The 22,510-nt window shown below is 40.8% G+C and overlaps 1 non-coding gene across 1 annotated transcript; it reads left to right on the forward strand.

Moving 5' to 3' along the window:
* The first annotated feature begins 13,904 nt into the window (after positions 1–13,904).
* Positions 13,905–14,011, forward strand: LOC131241585 (small nucleolar RNA R71). The gene has a single exon (XR_009169145.1). It is a non-coding gene; the product is annotated as a small nucleolar RNA R71 (small nucleolar RNA).
* Positions 14,012–22,510: the final 8,499 nt, after the last annotated feature.

Below are 22,510 nucleotides of genomic sequence, written 5' to 3' on the forward strand. Positions count from 1 at the left end.
TTGTGCTAGATAATGATGTGTGCTAGGAATCATAGTAAAAGAAAATAATAAATACTAAATAAATAAATAAGATAAGATAAAATAAATAGAAGATTCTCTACTTAAGAGCTAGACCTCAATGGTGAATCAACACCTGTTAACAGCAATTTCATCATGAAAATACGCACCCAACAATAAAACAAATTCCCAATTGATTATCATGCATGTCATATGTATTCCCATACTAATATGGATGGAATGCATAAACGTTCTTTCCTCGGGGTCAATTTAGGCATTTTTCTACTGATGAGCTTTTCTTTCCTTACATTTTTCTTTGAAACATTGGCATGTTGCATTTGTTCTTTACTTAATTGACTTTAAAAAAGAAACGAGTAAAAGAATAAATGAAACTTTATGTTACAAACGACTGAATTGCGTTTAAAATAAATGAGTGTGTGCAGACACGCATCTCGCGATCAAATGCGTGTGTAAAACACCCTGATCCATACCTCAAGTGGTAGACTGAGTGAAAGATACCTCATTTCAACATTGAGGTCTCAGTATCGATTCCCTGGTGGGGGTGGCTAAACAGTGATGTGTGAAATGACAGTGGGGTGTACTAACCAGCTAACCAAAAAAATAAAAATAAAAAATGCGCGTGTAAAATATAAATTGTGTTGGGCCCTAGGGCTCAAATTGGCTACACAAATCAATTTCAAAGTAGATAAGGCTGGATCATATCAGAAGGCCCACTTACATCCCTGTCTAACCAATTTAAAGTTTTAAAATGCAAAAATCTTATAAAAAGATAGAGATTGTTATGAAACAAAGAGAAACACATGATTAGACAAGTTCTCACAATTCATGGTTTATTTACACCAAACTGTTGGCATAATGGCCACAACAGATGGGGGATTATTATTGTTTTTTTTTATTTTTATTTTTTCTGTACCAATTAGTTCTCTCAACTTTAGTTGTTCAGGATAACCACCAACTTTCAATTCTCTTTAAATAATGAATATGTATTCATGGTTTACCTTTCTTTGTTTCCTCTAATTTCTCAATTAACTTTAAAATATTTTAATCTGTACATAAAAATAAACATATATAAAAGTTAATATTTAAGTAATGGTAATATTAGATTTTTAAACTAATAACAATGTTGTATACTTATCTTAAAATATTTAATATAAATCTTAGTTAAAAATAAATTTTAGTTGCATAGAAAAGAAATGTGATGAAAAAAAAAATTAAAATGGAAAATGAACTTTATACGAAGTAATTAACCTTGGACATTTTTTTCAACAATGTTTAATTATTAATCTACATTTATGTTGTTTAGAGTCTTTTTATGGAAGAAGAAGTTCAAAGAACATGACCTATTTATAGAATTCAAAGATATTTCAAGGATTTTTTTATTTTTATTTTTCAAGTCATTGAAGGTTAACTAGAAAATGACATGTATTCCTAATGAACTGCTATGAGTTTTTCAAACCAGTAAAATTAAGCAAGGAAAATAGAGGTAGGTAATAAAAGTAAATAAAAGATTAAGACTAGTTTAAAACTAAAAAAACAAAAAAAACAAAAAAAGTATATACAAAAGATAAAAATATGCACGGAAAGTAAAGTAAATTTAGATAAGGATACTAGAGGTGAAATAGATAAAGAAACAACTATCATTGCTGATCAATAATCATCAAATGGGCAATTCAAAGAAAACTAATTATTTATCCTAAATCAAATTATTAGTGTTATTAGATAAATGAAATTTTTAGGTTGTGTTACATTGTGACTGGATCCATATTTTGAGCGGCTTATGTTGCTATTTCAATAGTTGGTGGCATGTCTCTCTGTGGATATACTTGAGAATATTTCATAGTCTTGATTCAAGACTCTACGGTGGCTTAGGAGAAATAGTAATGTGGTAGGCAAATATCACTAATCAAGAAATGACCCTTCTCACTGATGTGGACCATCCAACCTACGGTTTTCATGGGTCAGCTATAGGATGTGTCATAGCAGAAAGTCGCATAAGCCCCGTATCTTATCCCTCGGTTCTAGTCAACTTCTGCAGTTGCCAGATGGACAATTGGGATTTGGCAAAATGTTACAGTTTTGGTTGTATGGTTCATCAAAGAGGTAGTCCCTTCAGGTTCTCAGTTCAGCAAGTAGGGCCCACATTGGATTGCACCATGTACTCACAAAGGCTCCAAAGATCTCCCCCAAGATCCTAACCAATGATCTGAGCCTTTTTTTGGGGAATTTTTTCATATGGCCGATGACTTTTTAGCTATGTACCAAAAGCCCTCCCGCTTTTAAACTATTTTCTAAAACCAGCTTGCCTGGAGCTTTATATCCCTCTTTTCAAGGAACATGTCCCGAAATAATTTGGATGGATGTATGGTGTGAATATAACACATACAAACAACATGGTGAGGCCGAACAGTGAATTGCAAAATTTTAGGGTACGGGCCAAAAATGACAAATCCACCCGTTCATGGGATTTGATATCTGGTTTTGGAGCTTGGATGCAAAAATGAGGTCAATACAAAGCTCAAGTGGGCCAAACGAACAAGAAAGAGTGCAGATTGAATGCCCTGCATTTGTTTTTCCTGCTCATTTTGGTTGATGGGTCCAAAAATGAGGAAAAATAGAAGCTCCAATGGGCCACATGACAGGAAACAGTGAGATTGAATGTCCACCATTGAAACATCTTGTGCCATCATGGGGCTCATTTGGAGCTTCCGATGGCCTCACTTTGGGCCCTTGTCCAAAAATGAGCTGTAAAAACAGATGGATGGAGTGGATTTCTCACGTATAGTCGGAGTTAGGTTGGCCGGGCAATCAATGCCAATCACTGTCTGATGACCCAGATGTACGGTGGACATTTAAGTCTGGAGGACGGGGTTGATCGACCCTAGATGGGCCTACCGTGATTTTGTGACAAATCCACTCCGTCCATCTGTTTTGCCACCTCATTTTAGGGCATGACCTAAAAAAGGGGCCAATCTGAAGCCTCAAGTGGGACAAACGAACATGAAACATTAGGAATTAAATGGCAGTTGTTGAAACATCCGTGGAGCCACATGATGTGTTTGACAAATCAACCCGGTCCATCTGTTTTGTTGGCTTATTTTATGGCATGTGCCCAAAAATGAGGATAATACCTAAAATCTCCCACAAGATCCTAACCACTGATCTAGGTTTTTATATTTATTTAAATGTTGTTGTTGCATTTCTCGTTTCGACCCTGTTTTTGCTGTGACCACATGTTGAAAGGTTGTACCTATCTTTCCTGGTGATTCTTAGGGAATATTCCATCCACAATGGGTCCCAACAGATCAATGGTCTAGATCACTGAACCATGTCTGCACGTATCAGAACAGAAAGCCCAAAGTAATTTTGTGCACAGCCTACATGTTAGGGATCCTATAATGGCATTTAAAGTTAAAAAGGTACATGTGACCTTTGTTCTCAGCCTGTTCTTGAAAGTCTACTCACCTGATTAGTTGCTAACAACATGTTGGGCTGTCAATGGGCCAGGATAGCTTGTTGTGCTTCTGGCCTGGACTAACATTTCAAGCTCGGGTTGTGTCTAAGAGCGAGTTCAGTGGGTCTGGTTTAATCCAGCCACCTTATTGACTCGGCTGAAACTCACCGACTCAAGCCGGGTTGAGAGGAAGATGCAAGGGAGAGAGAGTAGGGGGGTTTGTTGTTTGCCTCCGATTCAACTCTGCTAAGTTGGATTGTCTCAGGACCAAAATGTGCCGAGTTGGGTCGGTTGTTGTGCCCCTGGCCCGTGACTTTAAGGAGGAAGAAGAAAGAACAAGGAGAAAGAGGAAGAGGTCGTGAGTCACTACAAAGTCGATTGATGATTTGACTCTAAGGGCACACACATACCCTAGCGACATTGGTAGATGATTTGACACTTAAGATGATGACTTTTCCCCTTTAAGCTTTCCATTTTCATGTTAGTTTAAGTGATCTATTCTGACTAATAATTGATATCTTTATTTTCATGATTACGTGCATTATTTATTAGAATTAATCCTCAAATCATATGTTCAACATTTATTTATTGAGGTGTGGAGCCACACCAGGGTGCTGCTCCACCGATCGAGTAGCCCACTCGACCAGTGGAGGGTTCGCTCGACTCAAAGTCCAGCGAGCAAAAATTATTTTTGGTCCATGGTGCTCGACCAGTCGAGGCCCATGCTCGACCGATCGAGTGGCCCACTCGACCAGTCGAGGACCTCTCTCAACTAGTCGAGATTACGCAGATTTGTACGCGGATTTGATGCTGACTGTGTAAATCTGAGGCAGTTTCACAAGATTGCGGAAGAGAAGTTGCGTAAACTATAAATAATGGTTATAGGGTTATTCTAGGAGATGGAAAAAGTATTCTAAGGTGTATGTAAAGGGTTTTTCTATACATCCAAGGGCAAAAGGTTAGTATATTGCTTGTAATCTCATTTTCTTCATAGTGAAAGTTTGCACCCGTGGTTTTTTTACCCTTGTTTGGATTTTTCCACGTATATCCTGTCTTATGGTTTGTTTGGAATGCTTTGATTCTTTTTCTAGATTATATTTCTTTTTGTTTATCGTTTTGTGGGTGAGACCGGAGATTGGATCTCGGTTCACTAGCGTTGTTGGTGTACTGCGCAACAACTGGTATCAGAGCTATTGGTTTAGTTCAAGTGGGAGCGATGACGGAAGAAGGGAAGACTAGAATTGAGAAGTTTGATGGTTCAAACTTTGCCTTCTAGAAGATGCAGATGGAGGATTATCTGTATCAGAAGGACCTCTATATTCCTCTAGAAGGAAAAGAGAAGAAACCAGAGAAGATGACAGATGATGAATGGTTTTTATTGGATCGGAAGGCTTTAGGAACGATCCGACTCTCTTTGTCTAAGAGCGTCACCTTCAATATATCCAAGGTGAAAACTACAAAAGAATTAATGCATGCCCTAGCTACGATGTATGAGAAACCTTCAGCATCCAACAAGGTTCATCTCATGAAACGGCTATTCAACATGAAGATGTTAGATGGTGAGAGCGTGGCTGAACATCTAAACGAGTTCAATACAGTCACGAGCCAGTTGGAATCCGTTGGCATTGTTTTTGAAGACGAGGTCAGGGCATTATTGATCCTGTACAGTTTGACAGATAGTTGGGATGGTTTGGTGATTGCCGTGAGCAATTCTTCAGGGTCGACAAAACTGAAATTCGATGATGTGGCCGGTCTAATTCGCAGCGAAGAATCTAGAAGAAAGACATCAGAAATTTTAAGGGATTTAGGGAATGCTCTAAATGTTGAAGGAAGAGGAAGATCACTGAACAAAGGAGGCAATAAATACAGATGTTCTAAGTCGAGGAAGAAGTCCAAGGGACCGAAAGACAAAGACGGATGTTGGCATTGCGGGAAGAAGGGGCACATGAAACGTGATTGCAGGGCGTTTAAGAAACAAGAAAGAAGCTCTCAAGGAGGGAATGATTCAGTGAATCTATCTGAGGAGAGTGACACAGAGGTGTTGATCTTATCTCTTGATGCGAGGAATGAGTCTTGGCTCATAGACTCAAGTGCTTCGTTTCATGCCACTTCGTGTAAGGAAATTCTGCGTGATTATGTGTCAAGTGACTTCAGAAGAGTCTACCTAGAATGTAATTTGACTTGCATTCTAAGTCCTTATAAACATTTACAAGTGTCCTAGTTATATTTTTTGGACATCGATGTTCACTCCCCAAGTATGGGGTTGTGATGTAGTAATAAACTCGGTAAGACCGAGGTCGAATCCACAGGGACTGAAACTTGTACGTGATCTGAAACTAACTAGGTATAGAACTAGCAAAAGATGTAATCTAAATCCAATGTAAATTGATGAATAATGGTGAGAGATTAATCTAAACTTAAGGAATTCAGAGGAAGGGAAACTGAGGATTCAGAAGATTCACTTGTACAGATCAGGGAGATCTTATGCCATCATCATGTAAACTAAACTGAACTTCTTTTAATATGGTTTTTAAAGAGATGAAAGGTATATGAATTAGAATGGATTCCATCATCAATCCATGCCCAGGAGGCAAAGCAAACAACAGAATTAAACTAATTACCAACCAATCAACAATGCATGAAAGTTAGGAAGGGTATCATCATCCGACCATGACCAGGAGACGATGGTGAACAACAGGGCTTCCTGACGTCATATACATCAAAAGGGAAAAGGAGATATTCAAGGCCATTGCAGATCCATTGTAATTTCAGTCACAACAGACCATTAAAGATAAAAAAACATTCCTTTAATTAAACTAAAAACAACATCAGTTCAGTTTAAACAAAAAAAGGCATAAGTAAAAAGCTCCCATCAGGCTACAAGCTTCACCTCTTAGCCCCAGCTAAGAGGTTTAGCCCGTCATGATGTGGCTAACCCTTAAACAAAGATAAAAAAGAAAAAAAAACCTGTTACTATCTATCTCTCTCCTTGCTCCAGATCCAAGCTCAAGTCCTCCTTCCTACCAATTGCTCACCCTTTCAATCGTCCAAAACAAGAACCGATCCTCCCTCCTCCTGTCCCGGCTGCTCTCCACCTCTCCCTCTCTCTCCCGTTCTCCCAGCTTCCTATCGGCTCGGCTGAAAAAAACTTCATGCGTAAGTTTTCTTACGCAGGCGATGATCTGTGCGTAATTCTTTACTGTGTTTGCGTTGATTGATTGGTGGGGCCTATTATTGAAGTTAACGGAGAAATCTACTCCGTTCATTGGAAGCGTGGCGAGAAACTAGTCGGGACTGATTTCAGTGTGGTCCACAAAGTTCTTCTTGCACCGTTCATCTTCCTTTTGAACGGTTGAAAACCGATATTCATTGTCTTCTGCAATTCTGTCACCTAGGCTTTCATGATAGAGACCGTGGGATCCTAATGGACGGTCTGGATTATCAATCCGACTGTGATCGGGATCACGGAACCGGCCTACAGAGGCCATTTTTTCACGGACGAAAAGGCCTGCGGAAACAGAGGCCTCTGCGAAGATCGGTGGAGGTCATTATCAGAATTTTACAAAGAAATCTACACCATCCATTGGTTTCCCCTCGAAAAACCAATCGGGAATGGTCGATTTTGGGTGATTTCGGTGTGGCCCATGAATTTTCTCCATACCGTTCGTCCCGTGTTTTGTCTGTTAAAATCCGATCCATGTTTTTTCAGAAAAATTTCACCTAGGTGAGGGTCACGCCCTCCCTCTGGACTCAATGGTCGGTTCGGATGGACGATCTGGATGAAAGGTGGACCCCACTACGTGAGATCGGCGGATGCTGGTCCGCTGGTTGTCTGTGCTCGAGAAGGAGAAGGAGACGGGTCTCCTTTGTTGACCGGGAGACCCTGGTCCAACGTACACCTGCTGTGTACACCGGCCATGTAAAATGGGCCCCACCTTGATGTTTTAATGAAATCCGCTCCGTCCATCTGACTTCTCATCTAATTTAAGGAGATGAGACCAAAATCAAGGCATATCCAGAGATCAGGTGGACCCCAAATCGCTGTTCTATAAGCTGATCTAACTGTTGGGCTACTTCCATAGTGATCTGAGGGCTAAAATTTTATATGTACGGTTAATTTTTGGCCCTCAAGCCATGCATGTAGTTTTAAGCCAATCAGATGGCAGGAACTATGTGATCTTGCATTCTTCACCAATTTCGGGCCTCTTTAACGTGAATGACTTGATTTTCTCGGATCCCCGGCATGTGAATTCTTCAGTCTTGGTTCTTCGGAGTGTGTCCCTTGCTTTGGTGTCATTAGAGCGTTAAATCCATGCTTTTAGTACCCTTTCCCAGTCCAGGCTCGTAGATACGCCCTGCATCACAAACATGATTAAATCACCATGTTCATAAATCTAGGCAACAACTGAGACTGATATGCACTATTTGACCCTCAACAGCCAACTCCCAACTAGCATTTTGCTAGTCCCGAGCAAAATATGCGAAAAGTAAATTGAGAATTACAGAACAATTTCTATAAACTCGAGTGATTTTTGCAGAATAATCCAGATATGAGCATTCTCAGATTCATGAATGTTGGGTATTACTTTCTCCTAGACTCAGGCGCACGGTAAACTTCATAATCAAGTTCAAAGTATTATTCCAGGAATTAGAAAAATTCTAAACATTGAATTCCATGGATGTATAGTCTAATCTCGACTTATCAACATTAAGATTCACCTCTCTATTTAAAGATATTATCGGTAACCAATAAGAAAATTCACGATAACCCAACTTCGCCTTACACATTATCTTTTTATTCTTTTAATTTCTGATTTATTTTTTTTTACTCACGCCAAGACGGGGAATCGAATCCTTACCTATATGGAGCAAACCTATGGTGAAGATTATTCGCCCAATCCTTTCAATTTCTCAGGTTGGTTCCTTTCATGTTTAATGATCACCAAGTTATCCCTTCAATGTCGAACTGAAATCTTAATGTGTAAGCGAGATGTGTCCTGTGAAATCATGACTCAATCAATGTTTGAAACTTCTAATTATGGAGTAACAATTCGAACTTAATTGTGAACTCTAATAGATAACTGAATCCCAGAGTCATAAATTACCAACATCACGTATCTTGAAATTCTAAGTCACAGCTGGATGTCAAAATCACTTTGAATTCACAAAAAATTCTAGAAAAATTTAAAAATTTTCACAAGTTTTTGTTCAAGACTAAGAAAACGCTGATTAGGTCACCTGATCTCCCACCCCCAACCTAAAATCTACATTGTCCTCAATGTAAATGATATGAGCATGCAATGCACTTGGGACAACGAAAAGTAAATATGAAGTGATGGAAAGATAGTACCTGGATGATGAATCGAGAGACACTTTCCAAGAGATTGTAGCATGGGCGTCGGTCAGCCCGAGAGAGAAGGCAACACAAAAACAACAAAAAATAAAATCCTACCTATACAACTTTCGTAGGTGCTGTCGATTGCATTTAGCGTATGCAACAAGCCTTTAAACCCCTAGGTTGCCCCTAGTGGACGAGTTGTAGTCTCGTGAGGGTTTGCAGTAATGTTACCCACAAACATTGAACTAACTAATGATAAAAACGAAATGAAATGAAGAGCTGGGTTGCCTCCCAGGAGCGCTAAGTTTACCGTCTTCAGCCAGACAAATAAAGCAACTACCCTAGTCCTATGAAAGCGATAAACCTACCTATACCTCCATCAGATTAGGAGATCAATCCTGGTAAACAGGAGCAGTCAGGGGCATGGGCATGTCCTCTAAATCAAATTTCTCGACAAATGGTTTCAATCGATGTCCATTGACTTTAAACTCCTTGCCATTGTCAGGATCTCTTATCTCAACGGCCCCATGAGGAAAAACAACAACAACAATGTAAGGGCCGGTCCAACGAGATCGAAGCTTACCCGGAAAGAAATGTAATCGAGAATTATACAAAAGGACCTTCTGACTAGGCGTAAATGATTTTTGCAAAATGTGTTGGTCATGAACTGCTTTCATCTTGTCCTTGTAAATTCTCGAATTATCATACGCATCATTCCGGATTTCCTCAAGTTCATTTAATTGAAGTTTGCGTAGCGAGCCAGCATTGTCCAGATTGAAATTAAGATTTTTGATCGCCCAGTACGCTTTATGTTCCAGCTCCACAGGCAAGTGACAAGCTTTCCCATAGACAAGTCTAAAGGGAGACATTCCAATAGGGGTTTTAAAGGCAGTACGGTATGCCCATAAGGCATCGGTCAATCGGATTGACCAATCCTTACGATCAGGGTTAACCGTTTTCTCCAAGATGTGTTTAATTTCCCTATTAGAAATCTCGGCTTGCCCACTTGTCTGTGGGTGGTACGGGGTGCTCACCTTATGAGAGATACCGTATTTCTTCATTAAGCTCTCAAATGGTTTATTACAAAAGTGTGAGCCCCCATCACTAATGATGGCTCGAGGCGTTCCGAATCGAGAAAGGATGTTTTCTTTTAGGAATTTAATGACCGTGCGATGGTCATTAGTTCGACACGGAATTGCTTCGACCCATTTAGTGACATAATCCACAGCGAGCAAAATATACAGATTTCCAAATGATTGGGGGAATGGTCCCATGAAATCGATGCCCCAGCAATCAAATGCTTCAATGATAAGGATGGGATTCAAAGGCATCATATTTCGACGGGACAATGCTCCCAATTTCTGACAACGCTCACAAGCTTTGCAAAACTCATGAGTGTCCCTAAACATAGTGGGCTAGTAAAAGCCACACTGCAGAATCTTGGCCGTGGTCTTTTTAGCAGAAAAGTGACCACCACAGGCCTGTGAGTGACAGAAGGAGATGACGCTCTGATGCTCATCGTCTGGTACACATCTCCTTAGGATTTGGTCTGGGCAATATTTAAATAAATAAGGATCATCCCAGAAAAAGTTGCGCACCTCGGTGAAAAATTTCTTCTTATCTTGCGCAGTCCACTGTGTCGGTATGGCACCTGTAGCAAGATAATTAGCAATATCGAACTAAGGTGAATGGGAGACTCTGAACACTGTTCATCAGGGAACATGTCGTTGATATGGGTCATCTCAAGGGAATCAAAAGTATTAAGGCGAGAAAGGTGTTGGGCCACTACGTTCTCTTGTCCATTTTTATCTTTAATTTCCAAATCAAATTCTTGGAGTAGAAGGATCCATCGTATCGGTAGGGCTTAGAATCATTCTTAGAAAGAAGATACTTAAGTGCCGCATGATCTCGTATAGATAATGATCTTGGATCCAATCAAGTAGGACCTAAATTTGTCCAAGCGAACACTACGGCTAGGAGTTTCTTTTCCGTAGTCGAGTAGTTCACTTGGGCAATTTAAAGTTCTACTTGCATAATGAATGACGTAGGGCCTCTTATCTTTTCTCCGGCCTAGAACCGCCCCAAGAGCATAATCAAGCGTCGCACATAAGCTCAAAAGGAAGGCTCCAATTGGGTGGCTGCATGAGGGTGCAATGGTTAACATGCCCTTAAGCTTGGTGAAAGCTTCCTGGCATTGCTTAGTCCACTCGTACGAAGCATCCTTTTGAAGAAGATTACATAAAGGACGAGAGAGAAGACTAAAGTCCTTTATGAATCGCCTGTAAAATCCTGCGTGTCCTAAGAAGGATCGCACGTCTCTGATGTTCTTGGGTGGAGGTAGGTTAGAGATAAGATCGATTTTTGCCTTATCTACCTCGATTCCCTTGGACGAGATGATATGCCCAAGGACAATTCCCTTCTGAACCATGAAATGACACTTCTCCCAATTAAGTACCAAGTTCTTTTCTTCACATCTTTTCAGCACACATTTAAGACTTTCCAAGCACTTGCTGAAAGATGGACCGTAAACAGAGAAATCGTCCATGAAGACCTCTAGATATTGCCCCACCATATTAGAAAAGATACTAAGCATACATCGCTGAAAGGTGGCAGGGGCATTACATAGTCCGAATGGCATCCTTCGATAGGCAAAGGTGCCATAGGGACATGTAAATGTGGTCTTTTCCTGGTCTTCAGGGGCTATCTCTATCTGGTTGTAGCCCGAATACCCGTCAAGGAAACTGTAATAGGAATGACCAGCTAACCTTTCCAGGATCTGATCAATGAATGGTAAAGGAAAGTGGTCTTTCCTCGTGATGGTATTCAACTTCTTGTAGTCAATGCACATTCTCCAACCAGTAGTGACTCTAGTTGGCACGAGTTCATTATTAGCATTGGCTACGATGGTGATTCCGGACTTCTTAGGGACCACTTGAGTTGGACTCACCCATTGACTATCAGATATAGGGTATATGATACCCACGTCCAATAGTTTAAGAACCTCGGCCTTAACCACTTCCTTCATGTTTGGATTTAGTCTACGTTGTGGTTGCCGAGCGGTTTTTGCATTATCCTCAAGATATATGCGGTGAGTACAAATCGAGGGATCGATTCCCTTGAGGTCCGCTATCGTCCATCCCAGGGCTCCTTTATGCTCAATGAGAGTAGATATGAGCATACTCTCCTGTTCTTTCTCCAGGTGGGCAGAGATCACCACCGGGTATGTCTCATCTTGACCTAAATAGGCATATTTCAAATCAGAGGGCAAAGGTTTTAGGTCAAGCTTCGGCGGCTTGAGGTTAGACGGTAGAGGCATTATATCGGTTTGTGGTAATTCTTCAAATTGTGGCCTCCACCGGATAACTTCAAGTACCGGTGCAGTATCAAAGCAAGGCACACGTCTCCCTAATCATGTCATCATCAAAATCATGGGAGTGGGCCAGGCACGTCTCTAGAGAGTCAGAGGATAAGGTTAGAGGTGTCGTATCTTCCACTAAAGAGTCAATCATGTTAATGTCGTGGAAATCGTCATCCTCCTCTAAGTTTCTGCCGTTATTGAAAAAGATGTTTGACTCCAATGTCATATTCCGAAAAGACATAGTCATAACACCATTCCTGCAATTGATAATTGCATTTGAGGTGGCAAGGAATGGGCGACCAAGAATGACGGGGATCTGAGTGCTCATGTTATTGATGGGTTCGGTGTCCAGGATGATAAAATCTACAGGGTAGTAAAATCTATCAACTTGGACCAACACATCCTCAATTATCCCTCTTGGTACACGAACAGAGCGATCAGCAAGTTGTAGTGTGGTTAGGGTGGGTTTTAATTCACCCAAACCTAACTGTTTGTATACCGCGTAGGGAATCAGATTGACGCTCGCTCCTAAGTCAAGAAGTGCATGATCAATTCGATGGTCCCCGATTACACATGATATGGTTGGGCTACCGGGATCCTTGAATTTCTGTGGCACGTCTTGCTTTAGGATGGCACTCACTTTCTCGGTCAAGAAGATCTTCTTTTGAATACTCTGCCGTCGTTTGGTCGTGCATAAGTCTTTTAGGAATTTGGCATATGAAGGTATTTGCTTCACGACATCAAGTAGAGGAATGTTGACTTTCACTTGTTTCAACACCTCTAGGATATCTTGAGAGTTAGAGAGAGGTTTTGGTGAAACCAACCATTGGGAGAACGGAGCAACTGGCTTCCCTAGAAGTTCCGGTTTTAATTTTTGCGGGGCATCACTAGATCCATCATTGTTGTCCTCTTCCGATTCTTGAGGCATTTCGGGCCTAACCGGAAGAGTTTTATCAATGATCTTTCCACTCCTAAGAGTGGTGATAGATTTAGCGTGCCCCATCTGATTTGAAGAGCTGGGATCACTAATCTCGTACTGCGGTTTAGGGTTGGGGAGAGGTTGTGCAGGAAGCATCCCCTTTTCTATAACCGTCATACGAGAATCTATCTTTTGCATAAAATCTGTAATTCCCCGCATTGCCTGAGTCAGCTCTTATATGGAATTTTGAACCGGTTCCTCTTGAGGTTTCACTTGATTTGGATTTTGATTGAAGAAACCTTGAGGGGTAGCCGTTTGTCCATTCCTCCAACTAAAGTTTGGATGATTTTTCCAACCAGGATTGTACGTATTGGAGTTAGGTCCAGTAAAAGGTCTTTGATAGTTGTTTACGGCATTAGCTTGTTCATTCAACACTCCTCGAAAGGCGGGTATTGTAGGACAATTTTCAGTTGTATGAATGTTGCAATCACAGATGCCGCAAACAATTTCATTAACCTTATCCTTCTTTCCTTCCATGGCCTCAACTTTTCTTATGAGCGTAGTCACTTTACACTTGAGATCATCCTCTTCTTTCAAGAGATATAATCCACCTTTCTCCTTTAATTGAGTCGGCCTAGACGTGGTGTTCGACTTTGGGTAATAGTCCCATGATTGTGTTTTTTCAGCAAGACTATCGAGGTAATCCCATACCTCGTCAACATCTTTATTAATGAACTCTCCATTACACATTGTCTCGACCATTTGGCGCATGGAAGATGTCAGTCCATCATAGAAAAAATTTGTAATGCGCCACGTTTCAAATCCGTGTTGTGGGCATGAACTGACCAAATCTTTGAACCTTTCCCAACATTGGAAGAATGTTTCATCTTCCTTTTGGGCAAAGTTCATGATTGCTTTTCTGAGGGTAATCGTTTTATGATGTGGGAAGAATTTTTTATGAATTCCCTCTGCATGTCGTTTCATGTGCCAATGGATCTAGGACGCAGTGAATGTAACCACGTCTTAGCCTTCTCTTTTAAGGAAAAAGGAAAGAGTTTCAGCCTGATTGTATCCTTAGATACATTAGGAAAATATAATGTAGCTATAATCTCATCAAACTCTTTCAAATGTAAATATGGACTTTCTGATTCAAGTCCATGAAATTTGGGAAGGAGTTGGATAACTCCTGGCTTGATGTCCATTTGTCCTGTGTTTTCAGAAAAAATCATGCATGAGGGCGTACTCACTCCCGTCGGTTGTAGATAATCTCGTAAAGTACGAGGCGGGAGTGCCTGATGCACCTCATTCTCATCTTGGGTATCCTCCACCCTGGGTGGAAGTAGAGGAGGTTGGTCTTCAGCCATAACTTCAATTAACTCAGGGGATTTCGAGTGGTGTCTAGTCCTGCGATGGATAGTCAACCCCTCAACCAATCCTCCTTCAGTCAAGAGACGTCGAGTGTTGTCACGGGCCCACTTGGGCATGAAACACTCACAGCCCTCAATTAAATTCAAAACCTAATCCTAAGAAAGGAAAAGAAAATCTAGAAAGAAAGAGAGAGTTGGAAAGAAATTACCAAATTGGAGTCCCTAAGTTAAAAACCTGCAAAATAAAACAAAATAAGTTAGATTCTAAAAAGGAGAAGAACAATCCTTTAAAAGAAAGATAGCAGTAAACTGATTTCTAAAAGAAGGAATTCCTAAAAGAAAGTGAAAATTTCTAAAATAAATTAGGAAAGTCCTAAACTAGAAAGTAAATTACTAAAAGAGAACTGAAAAATAGAAAGTAGGGAAGGAGCTTACCGAATTAGAAATTTCTATCTTAAAGGCCTACAAAATAGGAAGGTTAGTTTCTAAACAAAAATTCTACAAGTAGAAAATTTCTAAAAGTAAATTAGGAAACAAAGTTAGATTCTAAAAGAGTTAAAATTAGAAAGTTACTAAAAATAAAAATAGAAAGTTAATTTCTATAAAGGGAAATAACTAACCTAGTTTCTAAAAATAAAAGAGGAAAATTTCTAAAAATAAACTACTTCCTACAAATAGGAAAATACTAGAATTAGAAGATTTCTAAAATTTAAACCCTAATTTTAAAAGTAGAAAAAGTAGAGAAATTAGGAAGGAATTACCAATTTAGGAACTTATGTCAGGATCCTACAAAACATCGAAACAAGTTAGTTGTAGAAATCAAAAAGTCTACAACTAAAGTTAGTCAAATTCTAATATTAAATTAATTCTAAACCTAATTAATTTTAGAGAATTGCAACCGTCAGTCCAAATTGGAAGAATGTTCACTCCCCAAGTATAGGGTTGTGATGTAGTAATAAACTCGGTAAGATCGAGGTCGAATCCACAGGGACTGAAACTTGTACGTGATCTGAAACTAACTAGATATAGAACTAGCAAAAAGATGTAATCTAAATCCAATGTAAGTTGATGAATAATGGTGAGAGATTAATCTAAACTTAAGGAATTCAGAGGAAGGGAAACTGGGGATTCAGAGGATCCACTTGTAGAGATCAGGGAGATCTTATGCCATCATCATGTAAACTAAACTGAACTTCTTTTAATATAGTTTTTAAAGAGATGAAAAGTATATGAATTAGAATGGATTCCATCATCAATCCATGCCCAGGAGGCAAAGCAAACAACAGAATTAAACTAATTACCAACCAATCAACAATGCATGAAAGTTAGGAAGGGTATCATCATCCGACCATGCCCAGGAGACGATGGTGAACAACAGGGCTTCCTGACGTCATATACATCAAAAGGGAAAAGGAGATATTCAAGGCCATTGCAGATCCATTGTAATTTCAGTCACAACAGACCATTAAAGACAAAAAAAACATTCCTTTAATTAAACTAAAAACAACATCAGTTCAGTTTAAACAAAAAAAAAAACATAAGTAAAAAGCTCCCATCAGGCTACAAGCTTCACCTCTTAGCCCAGTTATTGCATATCCCGTCATGATGCGGCTAACCCTTAAACAAAGATAAAAAAGAAAAAAAACCTGTTACTATCTATCTCTCTCCCTGCTCCAGATCCAAGCTCAAGTCCTCCTTCCTGCCAATTGCTCACCCTTTCAATCGTCCAAAACGAGAACCGATCCTCCCTTCTCCTGTCCCGGCTGCTCTCCACCTCTCCCTCTCTCTCCCGTTCTCCCAGCTTCCTATCGGCTTCTCTCTTTTATAGGCTGCCAGGGGCGGTGGAGAAACTGAACTTAGCAGGTCTTTGTGCAAGCCCTGTTTCACCTAGCGAGGCCTATTATTGAAGTTAACGGAGAAATCCACTCCGTTCATTGGAAGCGTGGCGAGAAACTAGTCGGGAAAGGACAGTTCTTGACTGATTTCAGTGTGGTCCACAGAGTTCTTCTTGCACCGTTCATCTTCCTTTTGAACGGTTGAAAATCGATATTCATTGTCTTCTGCAATTCTGTCACCTAGGCTTTCATGATAGAGACCGTGGGATCCTAATGGACGGTCTGGATTATCAATCCGACTGTGATCGGGATCACGGAACCGGCCTACAGCGGCCATTTTTCACGGACGAAAAGGCCTGCGGAAACAGAGGCCTCTGCGAAGATCGGTGGAGGTCATTATCAGATTTTACAAAGAAATCTACACCGTCCATTGATTTCCTCTCGAAAAACCAGGTGGATGGTCAGTTTTGGGCTGATTTCAGTGTGGCCCACAATTTTCTCCCTACCGTCCGTCTTGCGTTTGGAGTGTTAAAATCTGTATACACGTGTATGGCGCCAAAATTTCACCTAAGTGAGGGTCACGCCCTCCCTCTGGACTCGATGGTCGGTTCAGATGGATGATCTGGATGAAAGGTGGACCCCACTACGTGAGATCGGCGGACGCTGGTGTCTGCAGGTTGTCCGTGCTCGAGAAGGAGAAGGAGACGGGTCTCCTTTGTTAACCGGAAGATCCTGGTCTAATGCACAGCGGGCGTACGCCTGCTGTGTGCATGCCTCTGAAAGTGGGCCCACCTTGATGTTTTACAAAAATTCGCTCCGTCCATCCGACTTCTCATCTAATTTAAGGAGATGAGACCAAAATCAAGGCATATCCAGAGATCGGTGGGCCCCAAATCATTCTATGGGCTGATCTAAGCTGTTGGGCCACTTCATAGTGATCGAGGGCTGAAATTTGATATGTACGGTTAATTTATGGCCCTTAGGCCATGCATGCAATTTTGAGCCAATTAGATGGTGGGAACTATGTGATCTTGCATTCTTCACCAATTTCGGACCTCTTTAACGTGAATGACTTGATTTTCTCGAATCTCTGGTGTGTAATTCCATCGATCTTAGTCCCCTGGAGTCCGTCCCTTACCTTGGGTATCATTGAACGTTAATTCCATGCTTTTAGCATCCCGATCCAGTCCCAGCTTGCAATTCCACCTTGCAACAGAAACATGATTAAAATGGGCTATTAAATGGTACCATGTTCATAAATCTAGGCAACAACTGGGTCTGATATGCAATATTTGACCCTCAACATCAGACATCAATTCACAGTAGCTTTTACTCTCAGTGGGGCAGTTAGTCGATACCGAATATGTGACGACATTCACTAGTGATTCCTAGAAGATCACAAAAGGTGCCTTGGTGATATATCGAGGTAAGAAGGAAGGTACTTTGTACATGACTTCAAGATCGTATAGTTCACTCGCAGTCGCATCAACTGGAGTAAATGGGCAGTTATGGCATCAGAGGTTGAGATATATGAGTAAGAAAGTAATGAAAGTGTTATTGTCAAAAGGGAAGCTACCAAGGCTAAAGTCTATTAACTTGGAATTCTACGAGGACCGCACGTATAACAAGCAGAAGAGGGTAAGTTTAAAAAAACAGGACGCGCTCTAAAGACACATCTATTGGAACCCATAGACACTAATGTGTGGGGATCGGCATAGGTATCATCTCTTGGTGGCTCATGTTATTTTGTTTCATTTATTGATGATGCTAGTAGAAAACTGTGGGTCTATTTCTTAAAGCATAAATCTGATGTATTTGATGTATTTAAGAAGTGGAAAGTAATGGTAGAAAATGAGACAGGTAAAACAGTAAAATGTCTCAGATCAGATAATGGGGGAGAGTACTGTGATAAGAGGTTTGAGGAGTATTGTGCAGCAAATGGAATCAAACATCAGAAAATGATTCCACGGACACCACAGCAGAACGGTGTGACTGAGCGCATTAACAGGACTATCCTTGAGTGCACTAGGATCATGAGGTTACATGTACAGCTGGGCATTTCTGACCCGATCCGGTGGATCCGACCCGACCCGACCCGACCCGGCCTAATCCGATCCGAACCGACGACCTAGATCGGTGCGGGTCGAGTTGGGTCATTCAGATCCGAATGTTTTCCGGATTAAGTTCGGATTGTGGTTAATCCGGACCGATCCGATCCGAAACCCATTCTGAATGGATCCGATCCGATCCGGCCCAACCCAATCCAGAGTGGATAAACCACATGCATTCACAGTGGGCCCCAATAGAGTTTACTCAGTACACACCAGCTATATAGCTGCTGTAGGTCGCCTACTGCGGAAGGCTTTCTCAAGAAGTTCCTGTGCTGGGATGCAAGGTGGGGTCCACCGTGATGTTTATGAGAAATCCAACCCATCCATCCATTTTTTGAGCTCATTTTAGGTTATGTGACCAAAAATTAGGAGGATCCAAAACTCGACTGGGCCATACAAGCTAAAATAGTGGGAAAAGGAATTCCTATCGTTGAAACCTTAGGATCTGTCTTGATGTTTATATGCCATCCAAACTGCTTATAAGGTCATTTTTACTGGGATGAAGTGAAAACACCGAAAACTAAAAACTTAGACCGATACAAAACTTTGATGGCCATATAAATATTTCAATGGTGAAAAATAAATCCCCACTTTTTCATCTCTTGTGGGCCATTTGAGTTTTGGATCCACCTTATTTTTTCTCATGTGTCCTAAAATGAGATTGAAAAATAGATGGACGGGTTTGATTTCTCACAAACATCGTAGTGGGCCCCACCCAGAATACTTGTGCAGGAGCTTCCTGCGAAAGCCTTTTGTAGGGAACGGATTGGCTACTCCCCCTGACACCAGCCCCGTGGCTGGTGGTCGGTGCTCTATGGGCCCCACCATGATGTATGTATTTCATCCATCCCGTTCATCCATTTTTAAAGATCATTTTAGGGCTTTATCCCAAAAACAAGAGGGATATAGATCTCAGATGGACCACACCACAGGAAAACAATAGTGATTGGATATCCATCATTTAAATCCTCATAAGGCCCACTATACTGTTTATTTGACATCTAATCTGTTGATTAGGTCATAAAGACCCAAACGAAGGGAAAAAAAACAAATATCAGCTTAATCCAATACTTTTATGGCTCCCAACAAGTTTTTAATGGTCAATGTTCATTCAACATTGTTTCCTGTAATGTGGTCCACTTGAGATTGGGATATACTTCATTTGTTTTGTAATATCATGAAATGATATAGAAAAATAGATGGACGTCATGGATGAAACACATACATCATGGTGGAGCCCACAGAGCACCGACCACCAGCCATTGGCTGGTGGCAGGGGGAGTAGCCAATCCCTCTCCTGCAAAGATGCACTGACGAGTGACGTCTGACGCTCCTCAAGCTCCGGGTTGTACGAACGGTTCAAAGGAGATCAAAGTTATATGGGTGCCACAGTGATGTATTTATTATATTTACACCATTTATATATTTTTACAGATCATTATACAACATTATTCAAAAAATGAATAATATCCAAAGATCATTTGGATCACACAACAAATAGCACCAAAGATAATGATTTTCAACTTGAACAATTTGCGTGGTCCACTTGATAGTTAGATCTGTCTTATTTTTAGTCTCAAGCCTTAAGATGAGCTCGCCAAATGCATGAACGGTTTGGATATAACACATACCCCATGATCAAACCCACAGAACTTGCTAATGTCAATATAGTGCAATGCACTGTGCACAGCACACCGCTGTGCTTTCTTGCTAAGCAAGCCATTGCCACTGTGCTTTCGTGCACAGCACGTCTGCACCACGTGTTGTGTAAAGGTGAGCGGAGTATGCGCCTCAAGCTCCGAGTTATACGAACGGCTCAAATGATACGAAAATTACATGGGCCCCACAATGATGTATTTATTATATCCATGCCGTTTATTCAATCTTGGTGATCATTTTAGAGAATTTGAGAAAAGTTTGAATCATATCTAAAGCTCAAATGGACCACACCGAAAATAGCAATGAGGATAATGATTTTCATTGTTAAAAACTTTGATCCGAATCGTGCCCAACCTGATCCGACTCAGTTTCCCTGATCGAGTCGGACTCGGTTCGGGTCATGCGAATCGAGAATCGGATTGGATCGAGTCAGAACTCCTGAACCCAGTCTCAGATCGGATCGAGTTCGAATCAGCCTGCCTACATTTCGGATCGAATTGAGTTGGACCCAATCTGATCTGACTCGGTCCGATGCCTAGCTCTAGTTACATGTAGGGTTGCCTAAGACGTTTTGGGCAGATGTTGTGAATACTGCCGCATATCTCATCAATAGAAGTCCCTCAGTACCATTGGATAGTGAGCTACCAGAAGAAACGTGGACTAGGAAAGAAGTGAACCTTGCACATTTTAAAGTGTTCGGTTGCACTTCATATGTTCACATTGATGCAGAGCACAGAAACAAGTTGGATGTGAAGTCCAGGAAGTACACGTTTATAGGCTATGGGCATTATGATTTTCGCTACCGTTTTGGAATACAGAAAACTGAAAAATCATCAGAAGTAAAGACGTAGTCTTTAATGAAAAAGTGATGCATAAGGACAGTGTGCAGCAAAATAAGGCCGATGAGAAAGAATTCGTAGAGTTGGAAGAGTTACTGGACACGGGTGTTACAGCGTCATAGGATAAACATGCAGAGGAGCATAATGAGGTAGAACCGCAAACACCGGTTGTGAGGAGGTCTACTCGGGAGAGGAGACCCATGATTCGATACTCACCCTCCTTACATTATCTACTGCTGACAGATAATGGTGAACCAGAGTGTTTTGAAGAGACATTACAGTCAGATACATGGGTTAAGTGCGAGCAGGCCATAGATGATGAGATGGACTCTTTTGAGTCTAATCGTACGTGGGAGCTAGTTACTCTACCTAAGGGTAAGAAGACTCTTCATAACAAGTAGGTTTACATACTGAAGGAGGACCGCGATGGATCGAAATGGTATAAAGCCAGATTGGTTGTGAAAGGGTTCCAACCAAAGGCAGGTATCTACTTCACTGAAATATTTTCACCAGTAGTGAAAATGTCTACGATTCGTATGGTCTTGAGTATAGTGGCTACAGAGGACTTACATCTAGAGCAGTTAGATGTTAAGACAACCTTTCTTCATAGGGACCTTGAAGAAGAAATATATATGCATTAGCCAACAGGATACATGGCACCAGGAAAGGAGAACAAGGTGTGTACACTAAAGAAGAGTTTATATGGTTTGAAGCAGGTCCCGAGGCAGTGGTTCAAAAAGTTCGATAATTTCATGTTGGGAAATAGTTTTAAGAGATGTCATGCAGACCATTGTTGCTATTTGAAGAAGTTTGATATGTCATACATCATTCTTCTTCTGTACGTAGATGATATGATTATAGCCGGATCAAGCATGAAGGACATCTCAGATCTCAAAAGACAACTGTCTAGAGAATTTGTCATGAAGGATTTAGGAGCTGCAAAACAAATCCTAGGCATGAGGATAAAGCGTGACAGGAAAAACAAGAAACTGGTTTTGTCACAAGCAGAGTACATAGCCAAGGTACTTGATCGATTCAGTATGGGAGGTGCTAAGTCGGTTAGCACTCCATTAGCCAACCACTTCAATCTTTCTAATGAGCAAGGTGTAAAGACGCAAGAGGAATGAGAATACATGGCTAAAGTCCCATATATGTTAGCTATTGGGAGTCTCATGTATGCCATGGTGAGCACGAGACCTGACATTACTCAAGCAGTGAGAGTTGTTAGCACGTTCATGAACAACCTCGGGAAGGAACATTGGGAAGCTATGAAGTGGATCCTTAGATACCTGGTAGGTACTGTGGATGTAGGGCTGTGTTATGGAGGATCAAAAATCAAGTTGCAGGACTATGTAGATTCAGATTTGGCAGGAGATATCGACAGCAGAAGAAGCACTACAATTTATGTCTTTACTCTAGATAGTGTTGCAGTCAATTGGGTCTCTCAGTTATAAAAAATAGTATCTATCAGTACAATGAAAGCAGAATATGTTGTAGCTACAGAAGTGTACAAGGAGATGGTGTAGATGCAAGGTTTCATGAAAAAGTTGGAAAAGAAGCAAGCAGATTGCAAGCTGTATAGTGACAGTCAGAGTGCAATACACTTGGCTAAAAA

Source organism: Magnolia sinica, chromosome 3, assembly GCF_029962835.1.
Source record: "Magnolia sinica isolate HGM2019 chromosome 3, MsV1, whole genome shotgun sequence".
NCBI lineage: Eukaryota > Viridiplantae > Streptophyta > Magnoliopsida > Magnoliales > Magnoliaceae > Magnolia > Magnolia sinica.